Source organism: Aulonocara stuartgranti, assembly GCF_965226115.1.
Source record: "Aulonocara stuartgranti genome assembly, chromosome: 11".
NCBI classification, from domain to species: domain Eukaryota; kingdom Metazoa; phylum Chordata; class Actinopteri; order Cichliformes; family Cichlidae; genus Aulonocara; species Aulonocara stuartgranti.
In genome coordinates, this window is record NC_138947.1 from 20,876,907 (window position 1) to 20,887,318 (window position 10,412).

At 40.4% G+C, this 10,412-nt stretch overlaps 1 protein-coding gene across 1 annotated transcript in view; it reads left to right on the forward strand.

Annotated features, from left to right (window-relative positions):
* The first annotated feature begins 4,492 nt into the window (after positions 1-4,492).
* Positions 4,493-10,412, forward strand: part of plekhf2 (pleckstrin homology domain containing, family F (with FYVE domain) member 2) — a 39,390-nt gene continuing 33,470 nt past the window's right edge. The window contains exon 1 of the mRNA XM_082551435.1: positions 4,493-4,681. The gene's annotated coding sequence lies outside the window, so the exon portion shown is untranslated. The remainder of the gene's footprint in view (positions 4,682-10,412) is intronic.

Genomic DNA, 10,412 nt, shown 5'->3' on the forward strand with positions numbered 1-10,412 from the left:
TACTGGAAATAGTTTGTTTGGTTTCAGTAAGGATGCTGCATGGGAAGAACACGAAGAAGATAGGACACATGATGGCCACTCACCCAATGTGAATTCAATTACTTGCTTTATTCTCACGTAGGTGCTATCAGACAATACACACACTTTTTACAAAGGACCTGGTACAACAAGCCTATCTAATTTCCTGTCTTAGTGAGCCACATATCCATGTTCTCACATACAGTTTAATCAGGTAAGGGCTGCATTGCATGTCATTGCAAAAATTGAAAGTCATCAGTCCAAATCATGTTTTTCCAATCTTCTGTTGTCCAATTGTAGTGAGGTTGTGTGAATTATAGCTTCAGTTTCCTGTTCATGGCTGACAGACGTGGCACCCAGTGTGGTCTTCTGCTGCTTTAGGTTTATGTGCTGTGTATTCAGAGAGGCTCTTCATATTTTCGTTGCGACAGTGTGAGTTAGTGTTGCCTTCCTAGCAGCTCACAGCAGTCTGGTGATTCACCTCTGAACTCAACAAGTCATATTTGCCCAAAGAACTACGGCTCACTGGATATTTTCTCTTTTTTCCCCCACATCATTCTCAGACATCTACTTGGATTTATTCACTTAAATCAACTTTTCAATCACCTGTTCCGCTTAAGTCACTTCATTCTGATGTGTTGAGTTGCCGCCATATTATTGGCTGATTAGATATTGCATTGGTGAGCAGCCAAACAGGTGTACCTAATAAGGTATGCATGTAGACTCTAATATACCTCTGGGTGATTTAATGAAAAGATGAAGTGATAAAGTCGGTTAAATTATACAAATAATCATGTTAAGTGAAGTGAGTGAAACTAATTTTGTCACGAAAATATTCCCAATTTTCTCACATTTAAAGATGAGTTTAGAGAGCTTGTGATCAGACTTTTGTATGAGCACATCCACACCAGGGCACTGCTTTAGTATGTTGGTGTTGTTGTTACTCAAAATTGAAGGAAAACATGGTTTTACATAAAGGCAGTTGCAATGAGGGAAACACTTACAGCAGAATGCATTGAAATTAAGAAATTATGGTTATGTTTGAATTGGCCAGCTTCACTATTTAGTCCTGTAAATAGCAGTTTCAGTGGTACAGTGCACAACAAAGCTTGCTACACACCAGTAAGCAGCATACAAAGGCTGTGCATTAAATATGTCAGCCTAAACAATTGTGCTGTTTGAATGACAAAAAGGGAAATTAGATATCTCGTTCTGAGCCTGAACAGCAAAAGATAATAATAAATGTCTGTTTATAGAAATGCTCAGTCCAGACTGTAACATTAGTAGACTACTAATAGACTATGAAAAATTTGCACATGAGCCAATGTGAAATATGTGCAATATGTGTTAATTCCCCATGAATAATACTGAAGAGTAGTATATAATAGCACAGATACAGCCACAGTTTCCATGCTGCAATTGTTTAGCTAAAGTAGCCTAAGACAGAGGTGTCCAACTCCAGGCTTCAAGGGCCGGTGTCCTGCAGGTTTTAGATGTCACCCTGGGTCAACAAACCTGAATCAAATGATTAGTTCATTACCAGGCCTCTGGAGAACTTCAAGACTTGTTGATGTGTTGGATCAAGGACACATTTAAAACCTGCAGGACACCGGTCCTTGAGGCCTGGAGTTGGACACCCCTGGCCTAAGATGAAAATAAAGTTAGGTATATAGAGAAATGTCATTAAAATTGATTTAAAAGTTATGGAGAGCTAGATGTCATGTACTAATCTAAAATGAAATGTAAAAACAGCTGTATGCTACATGGTATAGCAAATGCAAATGCAATACTGTGAGAGACTGGGAATGAGGGGGACAGTTAATTACAGTATAATTAATCTTATGTGAAGCTAAAGCTAAGCTAAAGCAGACCACGTTTGGATCATTAGGATCCCAGTGATGATCAGATTGGGTTCACAGACACTCTCTAACAGCAGACAATCTTTAAGGACATTTACATTATTCATTCCATTTACCTGCAGGTGAAACTGGAGTCAAACGTCTAGCCAACAGGCGTAGGTGGTCATGAATAATCAAACTTTTGTTTCAATAGATTCCAAAAAAGCCTACTGCGGGACAGAAGTACATGCCACAGGCATTTGTTTTAAAGCATATGCAGTGTTTCACAGTTTCTTTCATTTTTGCCACATTTAGATTGAAAACTACCTACAGAGAAGGGTGAGACGCATTAAACAATCAGCTGGAAGGAAGGAAAAGTGACACAAGTTGATGTGTAATGAATAAAAAACTAGACCCAAAGAGAAAAGTTAAATCATTTGATGATAAGATGGAGAAGAAAAGCCAAGTTAAACTGGCCACCTTTGCCCTACAGGTTCTCATAAGGGTGAGGTAATTGGAAGCTCCAGGTTACGGACAATTAAGTAGTGGAAAAGCTTCTTAAAGTCTGCGACCCCTGGGCCACCTCACCTGGCTGGTAATCTAGTGTTGAATGACAGTGGACATAATCTTAAAGCTGGTGTTATGAAAGCTTTGAAAGCTCATTTCGTTAGGTGAACCTAACTGGATAATGAATTTCTTTTTTTCACTCAGCAGTCACATGATTCAAACTGAGAACAACCCGGTTAGGTCACGGGTGATTAGCGTTGCTGTAACTGTTGTTCACTAATCTCGTCTGTTCTAGTGCCTCACTGAGCATCACGATCTATAAAGGTTTGTAATCACCTCAGTCAGAGCTCTATAGATAGACTCAAGAAGTGACTGTGATCAGTGAGTTTCCTGTTCCACTTAACGCCTTCTAATGTAAACTAGGAAAAAGATTATTTAGGACAAATATACATTATAGACTGACCGGGCACAACATTATGACCACCTGCCTAATACTGTGTTGGTGCCGCTTTTGCTGCCACAACAGGCCCTGACCCTCGAAGGCATGGACTCCACTAAAATCCTGAAGGTGTGCTGTGGTATCTGGCATCAAGATATTAGCAACAGATCCTGGAAGTCCTGGAAGTTGTGATGTGGGGCCTCCATGGATCGGACTTTTTTGTCCAGCACATCCCACAGATGCTTGATTGGATTAAGATCTGGGGAATTTGGAGGCCAAGTCAGCACCTCAATTACTATTTTATCATTTTTTATTTGGCTTTTAAGTTTGTGCTTTTTTCTCTTTTATATTTTTTCTTAGGGTGATGCAAAATGGCCTTGTAGCAGATTGGCCACCGTGTAGTACCAGGGGTGAAATCTCAGTCCATAGCATTTCATTTTCTGGCTCTTCAAATACTAAAATAACTTTCATAATTTTCTGGTTTCTTATTAAAAACATAGATAACCTCCATTATTTTCATCAGGGAAACATTCATCTCTCTTCCGTGTATTTCCCCTTATTGATTGTGTTGATTTTCATTTACTTTTCTTCCTTGTTTTCCCTTCTTTCACCTCCTAACATCAGCCCCAACAAAATCCATCTTACTGATGCAAACTCCACTAGAATAAAAACCAAAATCAGCTTTGCACTTGCTGATCTGAACTTGCTCATTCCATCCATATTTTGTCTGTTTGTAGGGAAAAATAATCTCCAAAGGTCCAAGTCTTTGTAAACATTCCACTCAGCAACACAAACTCAGACGCATAACCTTTGGAATTATTTATTAGAATTCATCTTTTTTAGCTGGAAGTTAATTAGTGCTAGTAAAAATAAATTCAGACTCAGTTAGTATAACTTAAAGTTCAAAACATTGAAGTAAACACTTTGTTACCCATCTTTCTCATTGCTTTTTCCCCTGCAGTTTTCCACCATGACTGATGAATTTATTTAAAGATGACAGTGATAAATAGTTGACATGTGAGCTTAGCAGCTTTCTCCAGAGATATTTTAGACCATCAAGCTTGTGTTAGCCTAAAATACCATACGAGCAAACAGCTAAAAGCTCTGGGGGAAGCACCAAAGTAGTCATTGGGTTTGGACATACAAATAACAATTTTCAAGATCCCACTGTCGCTAAAGTGCTTGCTCAGAGACGGTTATATGATTGTTGGATTTTTCTCTGTATGTATAATTGTAGGGTCTACCTTACAACATAAAGCGTCTTGAGGCAACTGTTGTTGTGATTTGGCGCTGTATAAATAAAATTGAATTGAACTGAAGGGAATTGAAGTTTTATATCCTTGCTTTAACCTGATTCATATTTCACCTCTTTTCTTAGTTACATTTCATCTTTTGTTCGATTGTTTCACTGATTCCTGTCTTGCACCCTGTGGTTTTGGGGGTTACTTTACTAAGTAATATAAGTGTAAAAACTTATTATTTAAATAATTGTCAGTTGTTTGCCGGACGAGACAAAACATGTGAAGTTATAAACCTGGATTCCGCTAATGATGATGGGCATTTTGGCATTAAAGTTGTGCCAGAATAAAATATGTCATTCACATTTCAGCTTTGTTTGAAGTTTCTTACATGTTCGCAGGTCAGAGACCGCACGTTAGTTTTGTATTTACCGGCTGTCCAGCGCGCCCTGAACGCGGCGCGGCGCTGCCATGTTGTTGTTGTATTTTCTGGGCAGCGGCGGAGTTTCCAGCTGCTGTAGCTGTCTGCGGACGCGGTGGGTAGTTTCGGTGGGGGAGGCACTGCTTTAATCACTCTATTTGGATTACAACCGAGCTTCAAGTAACAGCAAAAGTTGCCGGACAACAGGAGCTGCCGTCGGGTATGTAGTTTTCCACGTTTTTAAACTTGTCTCCGTTGGTGTCCTGTCACTCTTTGCTAAGGGGAGCTACGGCTTGCTCTGTGGTTTGCTTCTACTTTTTCCCATTCATGCTAACAGGCGGTAGCTTAGCGCAGTTGAGCAGCTATCTTTCTTTCCCCGGAGTTCCACACAGGGAGTTAAAATCGATAAGTTTTTTTGTAGTCTTAAAGTCGAAAAAGCGGAGTTGATTTTTGTTTGACACAAGCAGTAACAGGTGAACATTGTTTGGGAAGCTAACTTGGGAGCTAGCTGGCTAACGCTGCCAACTGACACCAGCTTGGAAAACTTACGGGGCAATAACTTGAAAAGTCACAGAAACTTCGTGTCGTATCGTGTTTAAGGTGTTTCAATGTAAAGAAAGAATAAACTGAGCGTGATGGTTTCAGTTTGCCTCACCAGCGGTGGCTTTTTGAGGACTGCGAGGAAAAGTCATTGCGGTTTATTTATTTTTAGCAAGTCAGGACAAGCTGAAAAGGGACAATTTATCAGCGTAGGGTAATATTAGCCTGATGCGTGGTTAAAGAAACTGACTTTTCCACCTAGTGTAAAGTTTAATATTTATTTGGACTAACTTCACCCACCTTTGCCTCACTGTGCAGGTAACCTACAATCAGTTAGAGGTCCAGGCTCTGTTATTACAGCTTTTGTGGAAGCGAATGTGCGAATCTGATAGCTGGTGAAACCTGTCTACCTCAAAATGGGAAGTCTGCAACGCCTTGCCTCTGCCTTAGTCAGGTTGCCCATTATTTTCACTTGACTTCTTCTTCCACTACACTGAGTCTTTGAACTTAAGGTTAGAGGACGATCACGTGTCTTCCCTGGCCAGTATTCGCGTTCTCTCCTGCAACTGATTAATTTTCAGTTAGAAGAAGATTTGTACTATTTTTAATTATAAAATCCCTAATTCGTGGTTTTAAGTTTTTCTTCTTTGTCCACTTTACAGTTTTAAGCTACCCCAAATAATTAGAATAACTCAAACAAAATAATTAAATAAATGACATCCACTTTCTGCTGCTTATCTGGGTACGAATCGGAGGGGCGGCAGAGATAACCAGACCTCACTATCCACATCAACTGCCCGTAGCTCTTCTGGTGTGACATGGAGACGTTCCCAAACCAGCTGAATGACATAATCTCTACAGCATGTACTAGACTTGTCCTTGGGTCCCCTCCCAGTCGGATGTTCCCAAAGCACCACACATAGGAGGTATCTAGGAGGCATCCCAGTAACCTCAGCTGGCTCCTTTTGATATAGAGGAGCAGTGGTTGTAGGCCCCTCACCCCTCCTGTAAGGGAGAGCCCAGAGGACCCTATGGAGGAAATTAATTTCCACTGTTTATACCCACAGACTCATTCTTCCTATCACTTCCCAGATGTTGACAGCTGTGCCTTAACACTTAACTCTCTTTTCATCACAATTGAGTGGTACAATGTTTATAACACTACCACTGCGTCTGTCAAGCTCTCACTCCATTCTCCTCTCACTAGTGAACAAAACTGCGTTGGAATAGTCCTCCATTTGAGGCAGAAACTTGTTCCCATGTTGGGGTGGGCACTCCGGATTTGGATATGGCTGCAATACTGGTGCTTCAACAAATCACTCCAGTGTGAGACAGTGGTAATCACTTGATGTATCTGACAGGATCATCTGCAAAAAGCAGAGACATGATTCTTAGACTACCAAGCGTGAAACCCTCCGCCTCTTGGCTGAATGTGAAATTCTGTCTTTAAAAATTATGAACAGAATCTGTGACAAAGGGCACCTCTGGCAGAGTGCAACACCCACTGGGAATGAATGTGACTTATTGCTGCCAATGCTGACTAAGCTCTCACTTTGCATCTGCATGGACTGATTAGCCTGTAACAACATGCCTGGTACTTCTTAATTCTGAAGCACCCAAGGGATGTACAGTGGGGCAAAAAAGTATTTAGTCAGCCACCGATTGTGCAAGTTCCCCCACTTAAAATGATGACAGAGGTCAGTAATTTGCACCAGAGGTACACTTCAACTGTGAGAGACAGAATGTGAAAAAAAAATCCATGAATCCACATGGTAGGATTTGTAAAGAATTTATTCGTAAATTAGGGTGGAAAATAAGTATTTGGTCAATAACAAAAATACAACTCAATACTTTGTAACATAACCTTTGTTGGCAATAACAGAGGTCAAACGTTTACTATAGGTCTTTACCAGGTTTGCACACACAGTAGCTGGTATTTTTGGCCCATTCCTCCATGCAGATCTTCTCGAGAGCAGTGATGTTTTGGGGCTGTCGCCGAGCAACACGGCCTTTCAACTCCCGCCACAGATTTTCTATGGCGTTGAGGTCTGGAGACTGGCTAGGCCACTCCAGGACTTTCAAATGCTTCTTACGGAGCCACTCCTTTGTTGCCCGGGCGATGTGTTTTGGATCATTGTCATGTTGGAAGACCCAGCCTCGTTTCATCTTCAAAGTTCTCACTGATGGAAGGAGGTCTTGGCTCAAAATCTCACGATACATGGCCCCATTCATTCTGTCCTTAACACGGATCAGTCGTCCTGTCCCCTTGGCAGAAAAACAGCCCCATAGCATGATGTTTCCACCCCCATGCTTCACAGTAGGTATGGTGTTCTTGGGATCCAACTCAGTATTCTTCTTCCTCCAAGCACGACGAGTTGAGTTTATACCAAAAAGTTCTACTTTGGTTTCATCTGACCACATGACATTCTCCCAATCCTCTGCTGTATCATCCATGTGCTCTCTGGCAAACTTCAGACGGGCCTGGACATGCACTGGCTTCAGCAGCGGAACACGTCTGGCACTGCGGGATTTGATTCCCTGCCGTTGTAGTGTGTTACTGATGGTGACCTTTGTTACTTTGGTCCCAGCTCTCTGCAGGTCATTCACCAGGTCCCCCCGTGTGGTTCTGGGATCTTTGCTCACCGTTCTCATGATCATTTTGACCCCACGGGATGAGATCTTGCGTGGAGCCCCAGATCGAGGGAGATTATCAGTGGTCTTGTATGTCTTCCATTTTCTGATGATTGCTCCCACAGTTGATTTTTTCACACCAAGCTGCTTGCCTATTGTAGATTCACTCTTCCCAGTCTGGTGCAGGTCTACAATACTTTTCCTGGTGTCCTTCGAAAGCTCTTAGGTCTTGGCCATGGCGGAGTTTGGAGTCTGACTGTTTGAGGCTGTGGACAGGTGTCTTTTATACAGATGATGAGTTCAAACAGGTGCCATTCATACAGGTAACGAGTGGGGGACAGAAAAGCTTTTTACAGACGACGTTACAGGTCTGTGAGAGCCAGAGACTTTCCTTGTTTGAGGTGACCAAATACTTATTTTCCACCCTAATTTACGAATAAATTCTTTACAAATCCTACCATGTGAATTCATGGATTTTTTTTTCACATTCTGTCTCTCACAGTTGAAGTGTACCTCTGGTGCAAATTACTGACCTCTGTCATCATTTTAAGTGGGGGAACTTGCACAATCGGTGGCTGACTAAATACTTTTTTGCCCCACTGTACGTGACACACCGAGACATGCATTCAAATGCCTTCTCAAAATCCTTTAGCCTATTTGATCAAACTCCCACATGTACACTTGAACAAAAGAGTAAAGAGTATCCCCTTGTTCCCTCTTGCATTGTGCGTGTTACATTGTGACTAGATAGCTGTCGGTGTTGACTTTGGTGGCTGTCATCGCCCTGTTAGCAAACAGGATTACATTTACCTTTGGCAAAGGCTATTGTTTAAATTTTTAAAGAAAGTATTATTAAGTAGTATTAAACCACCCCCACTGTCTTCACCTTTTCTCATTTGTCTCCCACACTTACAAAAATAATGCTGGAACAGCTGGTGGTTTAAATGTAGTAATTAACAAATCTTTTCAACTCTTAAGCAAAGTACTATGTCATGGTTAACAAAATATTTTTGTTTTTTTGGACATATATTAATTTTTATTAAAAAAAGTATTTAGCTACAATTGTTCAACTTGAAATAAAACAGTGATTCTCTAAATCTAACTAAATAGCTCTGGGGAAACATACAGTCTGTAAGCAAACATCTGTTATGACTGAGTGTAAAGAGCAGGAAGAGATTTACATATTGATAAGGATGCTTTCTGAACTACTTTGCGGTGACAGGCACAGCTGGGCTTAATAAACTTACCTATATGGAGCGTTTTTGTAGCGATCACTTTTGGAATTTCTGTAGGAAGAAGGTTAAACAAAAAAAAAGCACCCTCACACTCTAATAATCCTGTTCTAATATAGGAAAAACTCTGCTGTATTGCATTGATAGACTGAGTATCTCTGTGGGAACAAAAGGTTAAAGGAAACTGTGGGCGAGAGAAGATCTTGTTATAAAAATGTGTTTTCTTTTAATCAGACGTTTCATTAACACTTATAGCTGCGTAGGTTGGTAGTTATCCTATGTTCCAACATGACATGTCTTGTAGTCTAATGGTTGCATTTGGATAAAGTTACATTTTTGCTTAAAACTGTGTTTCACGGTTCTAGAGTTGACTGCCTCTTTGCCTAATTATTGGTGATAATGTGTGAGATCTTTTTTTCATAATAAAACTGAAATGTCACCCACAGCTGAGTGTCAGGCCTTTCATAATTTAATATGGTCTTCTTTTTTAAGTTCACTAGTATTTCATACATTAAATGAGCTCAAGGTATATTTTCACTTGTCATGCTTTAGCCAAATGGCACCCAAAAGCCTAAGGGCCTACAATGTAGACTGATGTAAAGTAGAAGAAAGCAACAGATCTTCACTTTGAAGAGATTTTTGTATTTCCATAGATTTAAGTTATATTTCTAGGATAAAAATTACACTCACTGCCCCAAAAATACAGTTTTTAACATTCTCCCTTCTAAATATTTAAAATACCAACTATATTGTGTCAAGTATATAAAAGTTCCTTAAGAGCTTGTCCAAAAAACAGGTTAAAAATAGTAATTAACCTTAAATCTTTATAGTCAGCTGCCTCTCCAGTGAATCACAGTCCTTAGGTTTAGAACATGAAGTATTTCTCCACCTGCAGCCCCCTTGAAACCATAGACATTATAAAAATACGTACCTACCATGACACAGATTTAAGGCATTTGGGATCTATTGGACCATGGGATAAGAGACACAAGCAGGTGAATGTTGAGCATCACACAAGCAACCTGTACAGAAGACCAGCTGTAGGGAAAGAACAAGACAGGAATATACTGGACTGATCTATAAGCAGCACTTTCACTATAAGAGTGAGGAGATCAACTCTAGTATCAACTAGTAATCCAGTAGTAATCTTCTAAATAGAGTCTCTATACAAGAAACTCTTAACTTGTACCTAACCTTTTGAAACTGGGCAGCTTATTCAGTTTTAATACCAAAACTAGGGAAATAAAAGAACCCGGCATGCTTCTGAAGTGTCATGTGATTTTGGGAGTCTGTTACTGACTACTTCCTTAGATGGCTGAAAGTAGAACGCTGGGTGGGAAATTACCATCAGTCTTTATGTAATGAGAAAAATGGGACCTAATTAATGACTCCCTGGAAGAGAAATTGTGACTTTCCGTTTCTATTCCCCAAACAATGCACCTGGTAAATTGCAGCACCCTCCTCTTAGGTGGTAATCATCCATTTATTGTGATTTATCCAACGCTGCAGCTTTTGGATGATCTTCTAAGTTTGCAAGTAGCAAATCAG